The following is a 22377-nucleotide window of genomic DNA, read 5'->3' as shown; positions in this document are numbered from 1 at the left end:
CGCGCAGGCTCAGTAATTGTGGCTCACGGGCCCAGTTGCCCCGCGGCATGTGGGATCTTCCCAGACCAGGGCTCGAACCCGTGTCCCCTGCATTGGCAGGCAGACTCTCAACCACTGTGCCACCAGGGAAGCCCTAGAATTTTATTTTTTAAACAAGTGCATATATTACTTTATTATATTTTTAGGAAATAAAATATCCAGAATCTAGGATATGCTTAATAAATATTCCTTTCCACATACATATTCTTTATAGAAGTCTCTGAGCAAGCAGTTTTTCTAAGTTACTCCTTAGATTGACTCCCCTGACTTCTGAGTTTTAGTTCTGTGACTATAAAATTTTAATGTGAATTTAATCTCCTAAGGGATCCTATTAAAATGCAGATTCTGATTCAATAGAGCTGAGGTGGGGACTAAGAATTTCTGCATTTCTAACAAGCTCCCAGGTGACACAGACGCTGCTGGTCTGTGACCCACAGTTTGAATAGGAAGAATATCCCTGGATATGTCCCCACCCCCCATTTATGAGTTATATTTTCCTGCTTCTTTGCATGTATGGTGACTTTTTTTTTGGGGGGGTGAGAATTTCCTTTAATTTCCAATTAAGTAAATACTGATTGATATCAAGGCTCATAGGTCTGGATGGTTAACTCAAATTCCTTAGCAAATCCCAGTGGATGCTGATTCAGGTCGGGAAATTCCTTAGCCAAGGCTCTAAGTTCTGCTCAGGTCCAGGGTGTGTAAGTAAGCACCGAGGACGGTTCACCTCTCCCTGTAATAGGTTTCTTCTTAAAGGGAGCTATAATACTTCTGATTTCTTTTTATCTTCCTTTGCTGGGGAAGAGGGAGCAGCAGGAGGCAGAAGGGTTGGAAGAGAAAAAGAACGTCTGGGTGTATGGTGACTTCTGATTAGATGCCAGACATGGTGAATGTTACCTTGTTGCATGCTATATATTTTCATGTTCTTATAAATATTCTTGAACTTTGTTCTGGGATGCAGCTAAGTTACTTGGAAATAGTTTGATCCTTTTGAGGTGTTGGTCGATCCAGAGAAGTCTTTAGTCTGGGGATAATTTTACCCCACTACTGAGGCAATACTCTTCTGAGTTCTCCATCACTTTTTCACTCTGGCTATTGGGAACACAAATGATTCCTTGCCCTGTGTGAGCTCCGGGGAGTTCTTTTCTCTGCCTTTGGTAGTTTCTTCATACATGTGCTCTGATCAGTACTCAGTTGATGACAGGAAGAGAATTCTCTCCACATCTCTGGAGTTCTTTCTCTGTCCAACTCCCTCCTATCTTGTCCTCTGCCTTGCAAATTCTAATTGCCTAGGTTTCTCAACTCTATCTCTTTAACTTAGAGAGACTGATGGGCTCTTCCTGCGTTCTTCTCTTGCAGACTGGAAATTCATGCAGGCACTTTTTTTCCCCTCTCTCAGAGATCACTGTTGTACACTGACTGATGTCCAAACGTCTTAACAGCATTGTTTTCATATATTTTTCTTAGGTTATAGTTATTTTGGTCATGATGATAAATTTGGCTCTCTCTCTTGGCCACATGCAGAAGTCCCTGGATATTAGTTTCTATCCCAATTGGCTTTGCTTATTTAGCTTAGTGTCAAGAACTATGAAGAGTCTGAGATTTTACCCTGCTTGCAAAATAACAAGTTAGTAGGCCACAGTTTTAAAATGCTAGCAGAAGACACGAGACTCCGGGATCAGAGACAAAGGATTTATTATTCAAGGCACAGCAAGAAGCTTGAGCTTCCTGTTCTTATTGGTTCCCCTTGTCCCCTAAATCCTGTGGAGTGATGTGGAAGGATCTAGATAAACAGTGTGCACAGAGTGGGTCTGTGTCATAGCTGAGGAATCCTGAGTCTCAGTATCATAAAGAAGATGCTAGCCAATTTGTCAAAATTTGTTCCAGAGGGAGAGATTTTAAAACTTATTCTCATCACTAAAGACATGTTCTCTGCCGAGAGGGAGACACTATCTTTTTCTTCCAAGATTGTTTGCTATACAATCATTCTTGGAAATATAGTCAGATAAAAGTTGTCACAACACATGTTGAAACTGTGGAGAATAGCTCCTGAACATTGAGCTTTGCTAAGTGACTTGGCTGAGTGCTTTTTGTACTGTGGTTATCTCAATTATTTTTTATTAGGTATTGAATGATGCAGAATACCTATGAAGGATGACTTAAATAAGGGCCAGACTAGTTTGGCAATGAATAGTTCTTAGGACACACACATTGATTATTTAGCATGTACTCAATTTCAACAAATCGGATTCTTTCTAAGCATTAGCACAAAAATTACTCACTTTTTCAAGGAAAATTACCAAGCAAGGTAGGTTTCGGCATTTTTAGAGTTGATATCTGATCTCAACTTTAAGGTGGGCACATATTCACAATGTACATTCAATGCCAACTTGTTGAACTTCTTCAATAAGGTATAATAATATTGTTGAGCATGTAAAAGGATCATTTCCAATTTAAATTTTATATGTCTCATCATCAAGCTGGTTATTTGCCAAACTGGACAGGTGAAGCTTTGAGAGATAAGTCTGCTAGGTGCAGTGAGGATCTTTTTCTTTCTTTGGAGAATTTCTTGGTTTTTGATAATACTTTTCATGTGATGCTGTCTGAAGGATTCTAATTATGAGAAACAGAGAGTAGATATGGCACAATTAGACTTGATTAAAGAAACAGAGCTGATAATACTGACTTTTAAAAAAAAAATTTATTTTATTTATTTATTTTTGGCCGCGTTGGGTCTTCGTTGCTGCGCAGGCTTTCTCTAGTTGTGGTGAGGGGGCTACTCTTCACTGTGGTGCACAGACTTCTCATTGTGGTGGCTTCTCTTGTTGTGGAGCACGGGCTCTAGGTGCGCAGGCCTCAGTAGTTGTGGCACGTGGGCTCAGTAGTTATGGCTCACGGGCTCTAGAGCACAGGCTCAGTAGTTGTGGCGCACGGGCTTAGTTGCTCCGCGGCATGTGAGATCTTCCTGGACCAGGGATAGAACCAGTGTCACCTGCATTGGCAGGCAGATTCTTAACCACTGCACCACCAGGGACGTCCCTATATTGACTTTATTATTTGGTAAAATCCCATAGGAAACTAGAACTATTAGGCAAAACTATCTTGACAATGTCATGAGCAAGTCAATAGAAGCCACTCAAAGGCTTAGTTGGCTTATTTAACAATTTAAACACATTGCATTCTCTAAGGAGGCAGGTTTTATCACATATTCAAGGCAAGCTAATGAAAGAGGTAGAGACATTGTGCTCATTGTATGGCTTCATGTTAGAGCAGAATGAGAAAGGCTAATATTTATAAATGACTTCAAGGTTAAGTTTGTGTCTGTCTGACTTGTAAATGGATCTAAAGCTTTTTGTGGGTGGCATTAGAGAAGTCTATAACTCCAGATCAGCAGGAGCTCTTGCCTTAGTTTATGTGGACACAAGGAGATGCTTCAGGAAGCCTGTGAGTCTGTGTACAATTTTATGTGAATGGATGTGTTGCATTTTAGGGGGCAGGGATTCAGTAACTTTCATCAGATTCTTGAAGGATCAGTGAAGATTAAGAACAACCTTTCAACGCCCAGATTAACCAAGGAATAACTCAGAGACATTTAGCTGGGTATTTTTATATTCTCAAAGTTATCTGGAATGAAAATTGTACACTCAAATGTTAGGAAGAGTTAGTAGAATGAGTCAAGAGATAAAGGAAAAATCAGGATTAAAAGAGAGAGAGGGGTGAGGGTAATTTAAAACAACAACAACGACTATGGTTAATCTGAGAACAAAAAATCTTGAGTGTACATTTTTTCGGTAAAATAATTATCTGACAAGTAGTACAGAAGTCAGGCTGGAGGGTTTTTTTTGGTGTTGTTTTGTTTTTGTTTTTGAGATGGCCAACTAAGGTATTGAAGAAAACAATTTTAGTTGCTGATAAATTCTCCTTGAGAGTTCTTGTAAGGTATACACATGACATGTTTCTTTCTTCACATGCTATCCATCAGTGCCTTCACCATAGTTAAGCTAGTTCAGCCTCATTTCCCTCAGAATTTCTCGCTGGTCCAGTTGAAAAAAACCCCAAGAGAAGATCACATGGCAGAAAAACCACACAAAATATTTCCTGAGTGATGAGCCCTGATCTCTAATAGCCAAACTCTTAAATTAGTTCTATTTTTATGCTTCTTCCAGTACGCAGCCACTTTATTACTTCAAAATTATGGACACAGTTTTTGACACACATTTGAAACTCTGTTAGCTTAGAAACAACTGAATTATCATTTCCTCAAACTGTATGTTTTATGAGAAGCATAATTCAAGAGCACATGTTTTATTATTAGTCACTATGCAAAGCAATTTCATATTACTAGGAAAATTGCCAAGGATGATTAAAGTCTATTTAATAATTAATTGACCTATCAGAATCCTTTTTTCTCAGCATTCAGCAGCTATATATTGGCCTAATTATGGCCAGGAAATTGATCTCAGACTATCATTATTTCTTTACTCAGTTTTAAAACATTGCTGTCAAAACCCAATTAGAGAGAGGAGAGATGTAAAACTATATGGAATTCTATTTTTAATTAGTGTTATCCTGGCTTATACCTTAGGACTCCTTTCTAATATCCTGCTTCAGGATCTTAGGACATATTGTTCTGCCCGCTAGAATGTTCTTTCCCTAGATATTCACATTCAGGGATTTGCTCCAAAATTTTCTCCTTAAAGATGCTTTCTCTAATTACACTGACAAGTATTAGTCTATATTATCTAAAATTTAGTTATCTAAAATGTTACCTACATTTTTCTCTTCTCCATGCTGCTTTATTTTTCTTCAGAGCGCTTGCCCATTGTATTCCAGATATATTTTTATTTATATCCTTTACTAGAATGGAAGGAAGCTTAGTGAAGGCAGCTTCACTATTGAATCTCTTGCTTCTAGAATAGTGCCCAGAACACCGAAGTTCCTATTTGTTGAAAGCATGAACATGTGGACTTTTATCTAAATATTTTGGAATAGTTTCTTTAGATGGATTGTATAGTTGTCCTTCAACTATACCAAAAATAATGGTAGCTTCTTTGACTATGTTAAATACGGAGTATATTGCCTTGTTCTAGGAGAAGTTTCTAAGAAGTTCAATTTTATGCTTAGCAATTATTAGAAAGAACAGCTGAACATCAATAGCATAATCTTAGTTTTCATATTTACCACAAATGTATAAAATATAATCGGTCACTTTTTAACTTATTCAGTAGTTTAAAATTTCATCTTTTGGTGTTTAAATGGTCTTTTTTTTTTTTTTTCTATTATCTTGTATGGAGATGTGGTATCCTGACCTGTCACTAGTATGGAAGATTAAAGATTAAAGATCTAACTTATCCATTTATCATTTTACCCCACATAATTCCAAAATCAAGGTAAGATCCATACAAAGAGTAGCTGAAATAATAAAGAAGAAATTAGGATTCATACAAAATGTGAGGGAAAGGATGGTGTGAGTGGCTAAAAGTCAAAGTTGCTGCCATTGTCCATTATTCATATTCTTTGATTCCAGAAACTCAACAGCTAAATTTAGGATTCAAGAATTTTAATCAACTCAATTCAGGTGCTAAAAAGTCATATTCCACTTGCATCTTTCAGGTAGTCTGTTTCACTTTTATTCTTAAATATTACATTTTACATTCCATGATAATCTTTAAATTACTTCAGGACTTATTTGAAATGCATACGGCACAGAATCAATTAAAAAAAAAAGCCATGATCTTCATTTTCAGAAGAGCTGTATATGTAACTCTATTGCATCTTTTAGTATTCATGGTGATAAAGTGTAGACTAATTTATGGTCATCTCAATGTAGAAAATGAACCAATATCCATACAATATAGAGTCAAAATCATTTTACAGCTATTTTTAATCTAAAAATCTCCATTTTGAACAGAGATTTTTTTTTCATCAACCTTTATCCTTCTTTTTGATGAAATGGGATAAAAGCTGAAAAAAGATAATTGAAAAAACAGTTAAAAATGACTTAGTTATACTGATCCAAATGGTCTTAGCCTGCTATCAAGGTTTGCTGCTGAAATTTTTTCCATTACCTGTCATCAAGAAGTGGAGAAGTATGGTCCCTATAAATTATGTTGCAGAGCTATTGCAGTAGAAAAATGGCAGCCATTATTTTATCAAATTACTTTGTATCTACAAGACTGCTCTCCTTGCTGCCATGGTATTGTAAATTACGTGGCAATGTTTGAAAAAGAGAGTTGTTACTTAGTTTCTAATCTCTACTGCTATCGGTGACAGAATAACTTTGTCTTTTAAGGAAATCCTGTAAGACCCCACTGAGTACTTTGTGGTCTGGGCTACTGTACTTGTTTGGTGCTAATACATTCTCATGATAAAAATAAATTTAAAGGAATATTTTATTTCATTAGTATTATGGGGCTATGAGTTAGCCAAGAGGTATTATGAACTTGAAGAATGGTTAATTTAACATATAGTACTTAAATCTCTTGATATTCCAACTTCCAACTGCAATTTCTTCATTGAGCTAAAATTGTAACCTCCGGCATAGGCTTCTATATGTTGCAGTGTTTTTCATAAATGTTATTCGGCTATGGTTTGGCAGAAAAGGAAAAAGCAAACCCTAATACATGTTTGGCAGAAAAAGAAAAAGCAAACCCTAATACATGTTTAGGGTTGTTGTTTGGCAGAAAAAGAAAAAGCAAACCCTAATACATGTTTAGGGTCTATGACATATTAGGTGTTTTATATTGACCAATGCTTATGATTCTGTACCTTATAGATATCTGGTAACTATAGGTATTATTACATTTATTTTATTTTTTTATTTTTTTATTTATTTATTTTTAATTAATTAATTAATTTATTTTTGGCTGCGTTGGGTCTTCGTTGCTGTGCCCAGGCTTTCTCCAGTTGCGGTGCATGGGGGCTACTCTGCGTTGCGGTGCGCGGGCTTCTCATTGCGGTGGCTTCTCTTGTTGCAGAGCACAGGCTCTAGGCACGCAGGCTTCAGTAGTTGTGGCATGCGGACTCAGTAGTTGTGGCTCGTGGGCTCTATAGCACAGGCTCAGTAGTTGTGGTGCACGGGCTTAGTTGCTCTGCGGCATGTGGGATCTTCCCGGACCAGGGCTTGAACCCATGTCCCCTGCATGGGCAGGCGGATTCTTAACTGCTGCGCCACCAGGGAAGCCCTACATTTATTTTATAGATAAACTTTCGCCAAATCATATAACTTCAAGAAAGAAGAGTCAAGACTGGTCAGAATCTAAAGCTATGTTTTTGTACTACGTCATATTATTCACACACATTTTTTATATTGGGAACTATGAGAAAGGCAAGGATAATTATACCTATTTAGTATGAGGAGAAGAGGATTGAACATGTCTTTAAGAAGGTGTAATGTTTAGGAGGCAAGATGATGTGTGGAAATAGTCCGGAAACTGAAGTTTTGGAACTCAAATCCTTGATTTAGGCACTAAATAACTATATGGGTGAACGAATAATTTAACTAAAAAAAGATCCCATTTCCTTCTATGTAAAATGAAGGAGTTGGTTTCAATATTTTAAGTTCTCTTCTATGCCTTACTTACTTTGATTCTGTGATGTTGAAAGATTACTGCCTTAACTATCTCGATTTTAGGTGAAGAGAGAAGATGCCTTAGAATGAATTTATGAAAGGCACAAAGGGAATTCTTGTTTACTTAAAGGAAAGGTTATAATCAGAGGCCATGGAAACACCATCTTTAGGATTTTTAAGAATTTGAAGGACCACTTTATTGGAGTGCCTTGAGAATCAAAAAAAAAAAAATCACTCATTAACAAATACACTTTTGAGTCCTTTCTGTGTGCAAAACACTATGGAAATGTATAAGATATAACTACTACCTTCAAGGAGACTTTGATCTAGTGGGGGAGATAGATGTGTAAACACTAACAGAATATAGTATTTGTACACTACTGTATAATAGGATCTAATCTTACTGAAGTAGTCAAAGAAATGATTTAGAAACCCAACAGTGATTCAGAAGAGCTCTCTCTCTACTTAATATTGCTTCAACCACATGAAAAGCATTACATAACCTAAAGCAATACTTTAAATACTTCTTTTGTCACTCATCCATTTTCCTCACATAATCCCAACTCTGTGCCTCTTTCTTCTCAAAGTTTTGCCAAATTACACCCCTGCACATCTTGTGTCTTTCTCTCTTCTTTCTCCCCATTCTCTCTTATGTACTGATTTTGAAAGACAAAATCCAGAGGAACCAATCTGGCAGGAGAAAACCCATCTCTGAAAGCAGAGAAGGAAAAGACCAAGCCAGCAAATGGAGAACATGCCTACAAGGGTCTCTGATAGTTACAGCTTGGTTTTTCTAGCTTGTTTTCCTCCCCTTCCCTTCCCTTTCTCTTTGGTACAGAACTTCTTCCTGTGGAAAATGTGTATCGGGTAGTTTGTGGGGCTAACACCATCACCAACTAGCCACAGAGATAAACGGGCTCCAGGATTGGCCATCAGACTCCCTTGTTCCCCTGACCAAAATGAATGGTTCAGGGACATGCACATGTCCAAAACTGTGTCAGTCAGATGCCCTCCAGGGGATTGGTTGTAGACTCTTTTCTTCCTTTGTGTATCACAAGCTGTAAAGATCATAGTGTGGAATTGCCAGCATTTGTTTCCCCTCCTTTCCTTGGTTGGATTCAATAGGCTGCCCGAAGAATGAAGCTGACTAAGGAGGAGGGCAGAACTGGAAAATGGGAAGAAAAATAAACCACTGGCAGCCTGAGCCTCTAGGTCTAACAGTGTCTGAGGCTGATGCACCCCTGAATTTTCCAGTTACATGAACTAATATGTCCCATCATTTTTTTCTTTTCACTTAATTTGATTTTTTCCCTCTTGAAATGAAAAGAGCTCTGTATAATGTACATCTATAGCAGTATTTGTGGGAATAGTCACATTAGCAATCGTTGTCCAGTCATACTTCCTGTGGGTTAGTCCTTATAGGGGGTAACAAAATATTAGTCCAGAGCACCTAAGTATTTTCATATCTCAAGTTCCCATCCTACTTGCTTAGTTAGTAGGGCTCTGTTTACAGTTCAGTGTCTCCTCTCCCTTTTCCTATGTTGAGATTGTATATAAAACCTCTCAGTTTCCTCTGTAGGTGCTATGAAGTAAACCCCACCTTAGTTCATTGCAGTACCTTCTTCAAGACCTTGGGACTAGGGGATGGTTAACTTCTCAAAGAGCAAACTGGCATTCTTGGTATTTAATCACCTCTCCTCATGACCAGTATTTTAACTCTGGAGATGAAAAAGGAACATGGGAAAGCCCTCTTTGACACAATAAAGCAAGAAACAAAAGCTTCCTTTGGAATATATTCCAATCACACTGGATTTGCAATCCTCTGGGATAGAATGATGGAGTAACTATATCCTTCCCACTTATGACCTGCTCTAATTTACTAGAACCAAATTAAGAAGCTGCATCTTAACCAAGGTCCCCTGGCTTACTCTAGAGGGATCCCTGACCATGATTAGAGGAACCAGCTTATCTCTACCTGCTGAGATCTCATCTGTTAGGATTCGTCTTCAAGGGAAGGAGATACACCTTCTTTACTTCCAGCTTCCAAGACCACTCAAATGATGACTTGGCTGAGCTTCATTAGTCTGGCTATCCAAAAATTAGCTAACTGTCTCCTCAGTTCTCATTAGATTCAGTATTCAGAGTTAATGAATGTTTTTAACTTGAGTTTCCAGAAGATCTGTGATGCCACTTGTGTGAAATAGAAAATATAAGAGATAGTGTAACTTGTTTTGGGGGCTGAGACAGGGATAATTTTATCTTGGGGCAAGTGGAGTGTGAGTTATCAGATAGGTGTGCATGTGGGAATGCCTTGCCAGGGGCTGGGAATGCTGGTCTGAAATTCAGTAGAGAGGCTATAAATTGCAGTGAAGAGAGTGAGGGAGACACTGCTGAGGGAGGAAATGATTATAAGAGAAGCAGAGCATCAGATGAGCATCACTGTGACGCCAGCCAGTGATCCTCAGACCAGGGTACTAAGAGACTTTCCACGGGGTATACTGGTGGTTCATTTTACAGGAACCATCTTCCAGAGAATTGCCTTCATGTGTGCTGTTTTCTAAAGCTGATTTACCTGAGCAGTTGTCTGAGGTAGATATTCCCTTTGCCACCTGCCCTTCCACAAAACCTCTTTGCCCATGTTGCAGAAGAAAAGCCTACATTCACCCATTAGGAATCTTATTATGAGACTTGACCTTGGGACTTCAAAGCCTGCAGAGCAGCAGGCAGAGGGACTGTTCAATGATTCCTCTAATCGAGACATGATAAATTTCTTCTTCTCATTAAGATGTATAGACCCAATAAAGTTTTCCTTTTTGTATTTATAATTTTACTTTCTCTATATAAACTTTCTATATTTGTATTCACCTTTTAAATTTATATATGTTATTATATAGATTATTTTTGTTAATTTTATATCAGTACTAATTTTAATGAATTATTCATTCAAAGAAAATGTATAGCCTTGTGTTAATAGAATATTAAAAATAAATTCCTTTATTTTATTGCAGAGTACTATAATAAGGAGATAATGAACAGCTTTCAAGTATAAAAATATATATAAAGATCACATGCTGTGGAGACACAGGAAGAGAAATACAGATTTGAGGAGAAAAAGAAACAGAATTCCCAGGACCTACAAACAAAAATATTTGTACTACTTGAACGTTATTGATGCAAGCGATTGGTATGTCTTTGACATTAATGTGAGCAGTGTCCCAGTGACAAATGTCTTACGGGAAGCTAAGTGTTTAGATTCTTAGACTCCAACTGGCTTCTTAGAATCTAATTTAGAGCCTTAATTTATAAATTTATTCTTTTGTAGCTCCTTTAGGGCTCCCCTTGGGAAAAACTCAGGGGCCTCAATGGTCATCTTGTTCAATCACTTTAGATCCTGAATAATCTTTACAGTCCTCTGAAAAAGTTATTCATCTTTCCTTCTGTTTCTTCATTTGTCCTTTCCTTCACCCCCTTCCTTCTTTGCATGAACACAGTTATAAAATGAAATTTTTTATACTAAGGATTTATGATAAGTGCTGGGGATATGACTGGTGAAGAAAATGACAAGTTCCTGACCTCTCTGAGCCTATAGTCTAGTGGGAAATACAGCCAATGAAATAAGCATTTCTGTAAAGTTCAAGGGCTGTAACCAAGGAAGCACAGGATATTATGGTAAGAACAGATAAGAAACATGTTACTTTATCAGTGAATGTTTCTAAGAATGTGTCATTTAAGTTCACTCACTATTTTGTCATTTTGTTCTTTCTTGCCCAGCCCTGTTCTATTGAGGATCAAGACAGATAAAGTTGCAGGGTTCATAGAACTTACATTCTATTGAAAAGGTAGAGACAGAGAAAACAGACAGTAGAGGAAATGAATAGGATACGTTTCAGATAATGATGAATGCTATGTAGAAAAGCAGGGTGATTCATTCATTCGTTATATTAAAATTTAATGAGTGCCTAGTATTTTCTTGGCACTGCTCTAAGTGCTGAGCATACAGAGAATAAGACAAGACATTGTCTCTTCTCATGGAGTTTACATTTATTTGTATTAGGGGAGAGAAATAATACTCAAGCAAAAATGTGTAGTAGGAGGTCAGATAGTGATACGGATTATAAACTGAAATAATAAAAGAGAAAGGGAAAGTGTGTGGAGAGGTCTTTTTTTTTTTTTAACATCTTTATTGGAGTATAATTGCTTTACAATGGTGTGTTAGTTTCTCTGTATAACAAAGTGAATCAGCTATACATATACATATATCCCCATATCTCCTCCCCCTTGCATCTCCCTCCCACCCTCCCTATCCCACCCCTCTAGGTGGTCACAAAGCACTGAGCTGATTTCCCTGTGCTATGCGGCTGCTTCCCGCTAGCTATCTATTTTACATTTGGTAGTATATGTAAGTCCATGCCACTCTCTCACTTCATCCCAGCTTACCCTTCCCCCTCCCCGTGTCCTCAAGTCCATTCTCTACATCTGTGTCTTTATTCCTGTCCTGCCCCTATGTTCTTCAGAACCATTTTTTTTTAAGATTCTGTATATATGTGTTAGCATATGGTATTTATTTTTCTGTTTCTGACTTACTTCACTCTGTATGACAGTCTCTAGGTCCATCCACCTCACTACAAATAACTCAGTTTCTTTTCTTTTTATGGCTGAGTGAGAGGTCTATTTTTGATCGATGCTGGTGAGGGAAATATCCTAAGGCAGTGAGAATTGAGCAGAATTCTGAATGAAGTGAGGGACCAACTCATGTAAATATCTGGGAAAATTTTGTTCCAGGTAGAGGAAGCTGCAAGTGAAAAGATTGTGAGGCCAAGAGCATGCAAAATATGTTCAAGGAACAACAAGGAGTCTGGCATGGCTGGAGCAGAGAGAAGCACTGATAGAGAGCAGCTGAGGACGGAGGGAGCCAGAGGTCAGGCCACGAAGCTTTGCAGATCATGGTGAGGAGGATTTTGTTCTAAATGTGATCAGAAGCCACTGGAGGACTTGAGCAGGGAGTGAGGTGGTCTGGTTTATGTTTTAAAAAGATCGCTGTGCTTTTGTTCCTTTTGTTAGTTTATATGAGCTTGAGCGTGACTTTAGCTTGGTTCATCTGAGAAGGATATTTGAGCTGGATACCAAAGCTGTGAACTGAAGGACAAGAACTTACCCAGACATTGAGGAGAAGTCATCGTTCTGTATGTAAAGACACTAATGAGAGCTGAAGTCTGAAGGTGAGTGAAGCACGTCCTGTTCAAGGATCTGGGAAATGTTCATTTGGGCTGAAGTCCAGAGTACAAAGGCAGGACTGTGAAAGAGGAGGCTGAAAATGTATAGTGGTGAGGGAGGAGTTTTGATTTTATCCTAAAGATAATGGACTGTTTTGAAGGCTTTTAGGTAGGGGAATATCAGAGCAGTTCTGTATTTTGAATGGTTTTCTTAGGCTGTTGGAGAGGAACTGGAGATGGGAGATCAGGTAGGAGGAAGGTGCAGAAGTAACTCAGGTGAAGCGATGGATTATGGTCAGACTTTGTGTGAACATTTCTTGGAGCCGCTATTAATTTTGGAAAACTGTGATTGTTGAATAGGTCTTGCCTATACAGAGTCAATCCACCATCTTGGAACATCCACCAATTTATCTTAGATTTTTCTCTTGTCACACAGGACAAATTTAATTCTGTTTCTACATGGCAGTCCTTCATATTTTTGAAGGCAGCCATTAGTGTCTCCTTTTTCCATATTTCTTTCCATCATGTGGGAGTTTTTTCTTGTGCGTGAATGTCCCAAATTTCTTCAACTCGTGAGAGTTGAGTGTGCCCCATGTGACACAGCTTTTTGTTCCTTCTCAATATTCTGTTCATTTTTATCTTGATCAATTCTTGTTGGTTAGTGACCCTCTCAGGGTGTGCTACCCTACTTTTACCAGCATAGTAAAGGGGGCAATTATTTCTTCCCTTTTTATGATCATTATATTTTACAAATAATAACTGTTCTCAAAAATAATAAAATAATAAGTTCTCAGAAACTTTTCTAGCGCTTGTACAATATTACTGAGCTTCTCAGTCAACTAAAGTCCTCATTTTCTTTTCAATTATGTTACCATTAAACTTGAGTCTGGCTGTGCGATAAATAGATACAGGGCACCAGGGTGGACACGGTGTCCAAAAGGTGGCTTTTATACAATAATCAGATGAGAGAAGGTGGAGGCTTTATCTAGGGTATTAACAATAGAAATGGAGAAAAAGTGGTTGAATTCTATATACATTTTGAAGGAAAATCCAGTCCATATTTTGTATCCCCTGGAAACTGTAAGTAATCAATGGCATGAAGTGTCTGTCTTTGCTGTATTGTCTTGGGTGACTGGCTCATATTCAGTCCCTATCACATGGTTCAAGTCGAAACCTTTAATTTTGTGCATATTTTACATGCACTATTATACATGAATACAATTGTCAGAATAATTGACTCCTGTGATAGGCTGCAAGTATGTAACTTTAAAATACCAGGCATATGCTTTAGATTTTATTTCGTTTCACCTTTGTTTTATTGATCTAAAGTATGTCATATTACGAGACTATTACTGTCAACTTCAAATTTCATTAAATCACTCATATTATAATAGAAGACACTGAGGGGCTGGCTGTGCTTTGTGTCTTTTATAGGATTCATAGGAAATGTCATTACGATTATGTCTTTTTGCTAAATGGGATTTGTAAGAACTGCTTCACATTTATAGAGAAGATGACAGCCCCCTCCCATCTGAGACTTAACCTCTCAGCTCCATTCAAAGTGCCTGTGAATCCTGGCACTTTTGCTCCACAGATACTCATTTCTGTAATGCACTGTGATCTCAGATTTTGGTGTTCTATCTGCAAGTCCTGGTGAGACAATGTCAGCTTGTCTTGTGCCAGTTCATCTACACATTGAATGACAGCTTTGCTGTCTCTGAATGGTAGCATGATGAGAGGTCATTCTACCTGGCTGTGCTGCCAACTGAAATGCTTAGTGTGTTTTCAAATTTGGGGTTATTAGAGCCAAAGAAACTTTATAAATTACCTTGTCTGTTCTCTTACCTTATAAATGTGGAAAATGAGAGTAGAATAGCTAAGAAGAAAATGTTCTTTCTTTTTTTCTCTTTTTAACCATTATTACAGACAAGGAGATGTACCTTAAAAAAGCCATTATCTGGGGTTGAAGAGTGAATACTTTAACAAGAAATCTTGTCAAAATATGATAGCAGTCATTCTGGGGTCAAGGTCATGGTGTCCGAAATATGGCGTGTGAAATTATCTTCAGAGCAACAGCCTGAGGAGCAGCTAAGGGATGTGTCCCTTGTAGGTGGATACGTCTCCATCTTAACCTGAACAACACTCATATTAAAGAGAGAAGAAAGCAGTTCCTTGTTTCTTCTTGGAGGGCAAATCATTTTAGCTACTCAGAATTATTTTTAAAGGGCTATCCTATTAATAACAGTCAATAAAACTCTGGGGGATAAAAGCAAGATTAGTAACCAGTTAATGCAAGGGGAAGATAGTGTGTAACAACATCTTTCTCCAGTGGGATACTGACACTTAAACTCATATCATGCCTTAAAGCAGTTCATACATGCCTTCTTTTTAGTCACCAGCTGAGCACTGGTTTTATTTTCTCAGATATTTCTAAGCTGTGAGAGGTTGCTGCCTAAAAGGATATCTAGGGGCTGTTCTTAGGATGAGGTGAAAATTGATTCTGAGAGGGAAAACAATAGATATTCTCTATAATAGGGTGAGTGGGTTGGGCAGAGAGATTCTCTGAGGGCTCCTTTATGATTGAACCAAAGCTTATCTACAGACCAAGTTTACTTTCCAAACCAAGATATTATAGAAAGAGAGGTGGAGCGAAACAACAAACTTTTTTCAGTATCTGGGGCTTCAATTCCTGGCTTTTTATTTCTTAAAACCCACATTTCTTGGTCAAGGTTTAAATCTCTTTCTAGGGACTTCCCTGGTGGTCCAGTGGTAAAGAATCCGCCTTCCAATGCAGGGGACGCGGGTTCAATCCCTGGTTGGGGAACTAAGATCCCAAATGCTGTTAGGCAACTAAGCCCACGTGCCACAACTACTGAGCTTGTGCTCCTCAAGGAGAGAGCCCTCATGCCGCAAACTACAGAGCCCATGCGCCACAACTACAGAGCCCACCCACCTTGGAGCCTGCACGCCACAACTAGAGAGAGAAAACCCACACGCCACAACTAGAGAGAAGCCTGCGCACCACAATGAAGAGCCCGCACCGCAACGAAAGATCCCGCTTGCCGCAACTAAGACCTGATGCAGCCAGAAAGAAAAAGAAAGAAAGAAAGAAAGTAAATAAAACAATCTCTTTCTGGAATAGTCCTTTTCACATTTCTACCTGCATACTGTCCCTGCAGTGTGGACCTCTTGCTGCATGCTTCATGGTGCATGTACAGACTTGCTTCACTTCTAGACAAAGAGAGAGGCTCAGAGAGAGACACTGAAGCGGACGTCTGAGACAGTTTTCTCCATTTGTCCTTGAACCTTGTGGACAGTGTTGTATATTCCCGTGGGAGTGTGTGTTTATGGGGAATATTGCCTACAAGATGGTGTATCACTATACCGTGTACATGGGAGAACATCTTAGAAGAAAATAAAATTCTCTGCTCTTCATGATGATCAGGCTTAAGGGAGAGTGTGAGGGTGTGAGTAGGAGAGAGATGGAATGAAGAGGGATAATAGGAAACAGGGAGACCAAATAGTTCAGTGCTTCCCAAAGTGTGATTAAATGGGTCACCAGAATTTGAAGCATCTGCAAAGGATGAAGTAATTTGTTAATAATGAAGATTCCAGGGCTTCCCTGGTGGCGCAGTGGTTAAGAATCCGCCCGCCAATGCAGGGGACATGGGTTCGAGCCCTGGTCTGGGAAGATCCCACATGCCACAGAGCAGCTAAGCCCGTTCGTCACAACTACTGAGCCCACATGCCACAGCTACTGAGCCTGCGTACCACAACTACTGAGCACATGCACCTAGAGCCCGTGCTTCGCAACAAGAGAAGCCACTGCAATGAGAAGCCCACACACCACACTTAAGAGTAGCCCCCGTGCAGCAATGAAGACCCAACACAGCCAAAAATAATAAATAAATAAAATAAATAAATTTATTAAAAAAAAAAGAGATTCCAGGCAACCAAACAGTATTTCTGTGTAAGGGGCATAAAAATCTGCATTTTTTTAACATGCACATCAAGTGGTCCTTATATAAAAAAGTTTTAGAATCATTGAGTTTGGAAGTTAATATAATTGTGAAGGTGAGAGTTGAGGCCATAGATCAAGAGAGGATAAAAGAAATATTTGGTTGGTAAAATATACAGAACTTGATCATTGTGTGGCAGCGTGAAGAGAGGTGGATCTAGGATGATTCTCACAGGTGTTTGGTTACCTGGTAGATGATTGTATCGTTACTCTGATTAACTGGAACTTAGAAAAAAGGACTAGTTTTGAGAAGGTGGATGAGAAAATTTGGGCTTTGATTATGAGTTTAAAGTGTTTATGAGGCAACTTAAAAATTTTTTTGCAGTAGAGATAACCATGTAGACCTGTAGTTTGGTGGAGCAATCTGGGTTAGAAAGATAGATTTAGTGGTTATCAGAATACAAGAGGAAGTTGAATCTATTGGCATGACTGAGATTTCCCAAAGAGAAAATGTATCAGGAGAGAAAGTCTGGGGTGGAGTCAAGACCCAGGGACCATTGCTAAGTAGGATCATGTGACCAGGAAGCTGGCTGTTGAATTCCTTTCTTCAGAGATAGAAGACTTCTCACAGGTTGATAAGGCTCATTACATGATCTTAAAAGAGGAATATTGAAGAGGAGTGAAGGTAAAGGCAACAGCAGTTGCCCAGGTCAAGAGATTAAGAGGCTCTCCATTTATATTAGTGTCCCTCTGGATAAAAGCTGGATGTAATTTAAATGATCTAGATGGTAACATCTGCAATGTATGTGCAGTGAATTGAAGTGGCACCACTAGAAAGGGGAGAAGTTAGAGTTGTTTGATGGTATGAAAATCAAAGGAGGAATGTTTTCTTTTCACACTTAAGTGGAGTGAATTAATATGGAAGTGCCAGTGGGATAAAAAAATGTGTATGCCATCTCCTTTTCCTGGTGTGTGGGGGTCATCAGCATGTGGGCATCTTCCATTCAGAAGAGTTGGAAGAAAAGCCCTATCCTAAGAGAAGACCTCTGTTTTTATTTAAGCACAGGAATGGGAAGAACATCCAGTAAAGCCACTGAGGATGCAGAAGAGTGTGATGGAATTGGGAGCTCCAGTATTGGAAAGAATTGAGAGGGAGGTTAGCTGTGCAGTAATGAGAGATAGAGAAATGGTGAAGGGAAGGGGGGGGGCGGTTCTGGGGTATGGACACAGGTGATGAGCATGCAGGAGAGGAAAGATAACCAGAAGGGTGCTAGATAATATCTCTACCTGTGGAGTTAGAGAGACAACACCTTTGTACACCAAGATATTTACATGTTTTTCAAGACCCTATATGGAATTGTGCCAAAGTATTTTGTGTATAAAATAAGTAGAGTTCAAAAGAGGACCAGAATGTGCTGAGAAGTGGCAGTGGAAAGATCATTGAATGCAGTGGGGCATGAATCAATTAGGTTAATTTATATGAAGCACCCTGAAAACTGCAAAGTATAATATAAAACTATGAGGTGGTATAGCCAGGGCAATGATCTAGAAGTTTCCAAAGTCTTTTAATAAACTTGCTGCATCAGGATCTTCTGAGGTGCTTTCGAAATTTTGGATGCCTGGGCCCTACAGTCAATTTACTAGATCAGGCTCCCTGATACTGAGCCCAGGGGATCTCTTTTGTCTTTTTTTACAGCTCTCATTTCTGATATATACTTTAGTATTATACACCTACTTGATTATTGATATTATAGTTCAACTTAGATGACAGTAAACATGTATGTGAATGGTAAAAAATTTAAAAGATCACAATGAATGAATAAATCTCATGAATGAAATTAACAAATAGTGAACAATTGGTTGGAAAATCACAGTTGTTTAATTTCACTATTTTAATTTGAAGGCAGTGAAATACCACTAAATTATTTTGAGCAAGTAGTGATACTGTGAATTTTAAGAGAATTATTGTGGTTTCTGTAAATAACATTTACTAATAAACTTCCAGTGGCTCAGAATTATTCTACTCATGTATTTGAAAATATATTTAGAATAACAAGGGAATTCCCTGGCGGTCCAGTGGTTAGGACTCTGTGCTTCCACTGCAGGGGGCACAGGTTCAATTCCTGGTTGGGGAACTAAGATCCAGCATGCCATGTGGTGCAGCCAAATAAAAATAAAAATAAACAGAATAACAAGACTTTAAATGAAGTTTAGCCCAAGTTTTGTTAAAAATGAAACATCTAATCTATAATCCTCTAAGCATTATGTTTGATATTGAGAAATCTGACATTCTTATTTTAATGTACATGGCTATATTTATATGAATAAGAAATTTAAGTGGAAAATCATTAGGCTTTGCTGTATTATTGATTTCTAGTTTCTCTAGTGAATTAAAAGTTACTGATTTTTAAACTCAGAAATAAAACCTCATATATCAGTGTTTTTTATACTAAAAAAATGATTATCTTTAGTTTTGCCTTTCAGACTAATGAATTCCTTGTAGTTTGGTAAAAGAATTAAAAATCATAATTTGGTGAATTAAAAATAGTGTATTTTTTCATTTCTCTTGGGCATATAGAGTGACTTATTTTATGATTTGCTAAAGTTGTAGACGTTTTCTGATCTTTTCTAAAGCAAAAATTGTGTGCCACCTTTGCAAACTTTTCCTTATATTTGGATCTGTCTAAAGCTACTTTTAAGAACTATATAATTCTGATCAAGAATTCTGTTTCTCCCTGAAAAACTTCCTTCTATATCTGATTTGGATGACATGATGGTGATTATCTTTGTTCCTACTTAGATATGTTGAAATTGCCTCAAGGCTTTGAAGTTCTGAGATTTAAAGAAAAGATGAAATACAAATATGTATGTGCTATTTTCATATGGAAATAATATTCTGAATGAGAAGTAACTTCGTTGTTGGCATACACTGGGTCTTACAGAATAAATTAAAAAGCACTTGGAGGACAGGCTCCATGCTTTTTCTTATAACTTCACTAAGATACATTATTAAATTAGTAGAGACCAAAACTTTTAGGATTTTAAAGAGTAATTGATATTTTCATTAAATTTTAGCACTTAAAAATTTGAGGATTTTGTTTATTTCTGTGTTTGAAGTGTGTCTATTTCATTCTTGAGTTCCAGTGTTCTTTTTAATAAGTAGCTTTATATTTTATTATTTTTGATTATTATTTCTGATTATTAAAGTTATAAATTTTCATAGTAAAAAAAATCAAGTAATATAGAAAGGTAGAGTGAAAATTACTTATAACCTCTCCACTCAGACTGAACCACTATTTAACCTTTTAGTATATATCCTTTCATACTTTTTCCTGTCTGTATGAATCTCTTTGGGTGTAACTCAATCTGTATAGCTCAGACCATTCTGTGGGTGTCTTTGGTGGGCATGCTTTTCTCCACTCTGTCTGTAAGGGGTTCCCTACCTGTCTTTTATTTTAGCTTCTGGCCCCTCATCTTTTCTCTATCACACACATTCTCACTGTCTTTCACATTCTCTGTATGTGGATTCATACATATGAAGTGTGTGAGTGAGTCTCTATATGTGGGTAAATGTGAGTATGTGTATATATATGTCAAAATAGGACCATTAGATACATGCTGCCTTGTAATTAAAAAAAAAAACTTTTCTATAACAATAAATATAGATACAAAGCTCCATTTTTGATGACTGAATGGTATTCTAGAATGTAGTGTGGGCTAGATTTAATTTATTTATCCAATCCTTTCAAACAATTTCTTTTGGACATTTAGGTTGTTTCCAAATTTTTTTTGTTACCATATTTAGTCCTTTTAGTGCACATTTTTACATATTTGTACAATCATTTCTTAGTAACTGAAATGTTACTATTAACTGTTACTAATAACCCTATTGTAAATATCTTTAATTAGATGTTCTAAATTATGTAAACTTAGAAATTCACTATTAGGCTAAGCTCAATACAGTTTTTATAAGATTTCTTGGGAAAGGTCAGTTTTCTTTAAATAATAAAATATTACAAGATATTGCTAGCAGCTATTGGTGGGTTGTGGCTTTATATTGTTGTTGGACATTTCTAACTGTATTTTCTGATGGGTATGTCCTGAGCTCTCTTCTCCATGACCGACAGGAAGAGTGTTTTGAGAAAACCAGTTAAGGTTATAGCTGTTGTTTGTGATGCAAAGAGCAGAATCAAGCTACACATTCACAGACTAGGAATGAAAATCACCTCCCTGCCCTAACCACTTGGATCAATTGTATTCTTTTCTCAACAATAGCAGGCCCTCCTTTTGAGTTTTGCCTCCCTGTTCTTTAGTTCTTTGTCTAAATAAACTCTAAGCTGCTTGAGACATGAGCTTTGTTTTCACTGTGTTGTTTTGTAAAATGCCACATGCACATATGACATTTTGTAGATAATAAAACAGCAATGATTATAGGCTGTTGGTAGTCCTCTGCTGATATCTCTGCTGGTAACAATACACTAAGATATCACTTGACATTCTATTGAGTTAACAGAAACTGTTGTGTTGATTTTTACTGCTGTTAAGAGCAGGGAGAATATTGATTTTAATCAGAAAGAGCAGGGAGAAATTGCTTTGACATGTGTTTTTTACTTGATCTTTGAGAATGTCATGAAAAAATAAAAAGAGTAAATAGTAATCTATGTGAGGTTCTTTCAAAAGAGCTGAAAGGTTGTTTGAAAATAGTGACCCAAGGATAGAGATTTAGTTTCAGAAATGAAATGTTTAATCAGCCATCTCAGAGTAATCTCTTACATGACAAAATGAAACCTTTCTTTGGAATATTAAATAATTGCATTTTTAGTCACACTGCAATTGAAATATAAAGAAACATGGCTTAATTTGTTAACCATTTTAATATTTATATAGTTATTCACAAATATACAATGATCACGTACACTAAGGTTGTTGTTATCCTAGGTCCTGGGGTCACACTGGAGAGCAAAGCAAAGTCCTTGCCTTAATGGAGTTTGTTTTCTAGAAGAGGAATAGATAACAATTAAAAATGATGTAGTATGTCAAGTGGTAATAAGTACTATGGAGAAAAAAGCAGAGCAGGATGGGGAGTGTGGATGGTAGTAGCCATTTTACATATTGCAGTTGGGGAAGCCACCCTGGAGACCTAAAGAAGGGGTGAATGAGCCATATCCGCATTTGTTGAAAGAATGTTTCAGGCAGAAGGAAGAGCAAGGGCAAGTGTCCTGCGGCCAGAGTGTGCTCCAGAGACAGCAAGGAGGCCTATATGGCCAGGAGATTAGCAGATACGAGCAAGGAAGTGGGAAGATGTAGGTCTTACAGGGCCTTGGGGGCCATTATATGCCTTTGGGTTTTACTCTGAGTGGGATGGAAGTCAATAAAAAGTCATAAAAACAAAAGTGACCTGATCTTATTTTCTTGTGAAGGGATTAGTCTGGATGCTATAAGAATAACTGTCAAGGTGCCGAAATGGAGAAACACTGTAGTAATGAGCTAGTTCGTATCCAGGCAATGGGCGATGATGGTTTGGATCAGCGTGATAGCAATAGAGGATATGGAAAGTGATTCGATTTTTGCCATGTTTTAGAGACAGGGGTGACAGAATA

The 22377-nt window shown here is 37.7% G+C and overlaps 1 long non-coding RNA gene across 1 annotated transcript in view; it reads left to right on the top strand.

Moving 5' to 3' along the window:
• The window catches only part of LOC132371452 (uncharacterized), a 60674-nt gene that overhangs the window by 2385 nt on the left and 35912 nt on the right, over nt 1–22377 (top strand). Inside the window, exons 2-4 of the long non-coding RNA XR_009504848.1 lie at nt 10615–10790; nt 12389–12552; nt 12668–12825. This is a non-coding gene — a long non-coding RNA (uncharacterized LOC132371452). The remainder of the gene's footprint in view (nt 1–10614; nt 10791–12388; nt 12553–12667; nt 12826–22377) is intronic.

This window comes from Balaenoptera ricei, chromosome 9, assembly GCF_028023285.1.
Source record: "Balaenoptera ricei isolate mBalRic1 chromosome 9, mBalRic1.hap2, whole genome shotgun sequence".
NCBI classification, from domain to species: domain Eukaryota; kingdom Metazoa; phylum Chordata; class Mammalia; order Artiodactyla; family Balaenopteridae; genus Balaenoptera; species Balaenoptera ricei.
This window is presented reverse-complemented; position numbering and strand designations above follow the sequence as displayed.